Genomic DNA, 1,691 nt, shown 5'->3' with positions numbered 1-1,691 from the left:
TTTCCTGAGTAATGTTTTATTTCCCTTTATTTTTAAATTTCCATTTTTGTTTTAAAATTTTTTTTCACATCCCATGATATTTCGCCTCCTTTTCTTGTTTTATTAAAATAAATGTGTGCTATAAGCAAAACTTTTTTTTTTTTCTATGAGACAGTTCGAAAATAAAAAAAATTAATATATATATTAAAGTATATATAAACATTTAGAAATAGTGTAAAGTATATGCCCGCCGTGGGAGATGGAGGGGTTGAACGAGCTCTTTTGGCAGAAAAAAGTGGGGAGCTTGGTTTGCCGCCCGGCAGGACAAAGAGCAAAAGGGAAATAAATTAAGTTAACCTGCGATAGCCATAACATCTCCGTTGTGCAAATGCAGGACGAAACGTCCGACTCTGCAATGTTGTCCTCTCATCGCGAACAAAATGGATGCGCGAAATGTGCTGTTCTATGAAGGTGAGGAAAACATGCCAATTTTTTTTTTCCAGTTTGAAAATGCACCCCATTTACGTTACGCTTGGTAGTTTATTGCACGTAGCGCTCTTTCCTCCACAACTGATAAAGAGAATTACGTTTAGCTCGAGCAACTGCAACTACAGGAACTGCGCTTCTACAGTTGTGTAACATAAGTTGCAATCCTCGGCGGTTACAACACAGGGGTTGTGCCCTGTCGCACGGCTAATTATTTTCTCACCATGCGAATATAATTTAGTAAATACCTTCTAGCAAATCGAACACGCAAAGGAGTTCTTTACTGTGAGGGTTAAAGACGACATATGCATGTACGTAGATACTGACCTGAAAAAGAGCATCTGTTTTTGTGCACACATGAATTGCGCAAAATGGGCATTGAATATAACTCCCTTTTGCTAATGTACCAAAAGGGTGTAAAAATTCACTTTATTTGTTCACAAAATGGTGACAAAAAAAAAAAAAATTCAAATTTTCTGCCATCCAATGGGGATGTCCCCGACTACATTTTGTTTAAAAGTAGTTGTCAATTCTTTTTGCTATTTCCCTTTTTGTAAATTGGGTCTACAAATACGAAGGGGAGGTGCGCATATTTAAATACCATTTCCCCATTTCGTCACTTTCGAATTATAAGAAATGAAAAAAATACGCCCACTTGCCAATGGCAAAATTGCACATTTAGACATTTGTATATGGGAACATTTAGACATGTTAAAATGGACCATGCGTATGAGAGTACCGCGACAGGGTGTCGTAAATGGTGTTAATAAAAATGACCGAGTTGTACTCCCCTTTGGCGCCAAAATGGTTTATCAGAAGGGGGGCGGAAGTTTTACAAAAATTGAAGTCATCTAAAACTTGTAATTTAATTTAAGTACGCGCGAAATGATGTGTATCACGTGGTATGCTCCATGTAACTCATCGCTGTGTGTGACGAACTGTCCTTTGTCTTTTAACTTCGTGTTGCAGACCAGATGCGCGAGTTTACATGCATTAGGGATTTGCGCCCCGGGTACGTACATCGCCTGCACGTGTTTATTTTTTCCGAGTTCGAGAAAGGACCATCATTTTCCCAGACGCCCATTTTTAACTTTCAAATTGTTGTGAACTGGTCGAAAAGCTACCCCCTGGGGCACATAAAAAAAATGTTGATAATTTTACACCCTTGAAAAGATGCAAAATAAAAACTGTCCCTTCGAACATTGACAAAAAAAAAAAAAAAAAAA

Source organism: Plasmodium cynomolgi, chromosome 10 (assembly GCF_000321355.1).
Source record: "Plasmodium cynomolgi strain B DNA, chromosome 10, whole genome shotgun sequence".
NCBI lineage: Eukaryota > Apicomplexa > Aconoidasida > Haemosporida > Plasmodiidae > Plasmodium > Plasmodium cynomolgi.
This window is presented reverse-complemented; position numbering follows the sequence as displayed.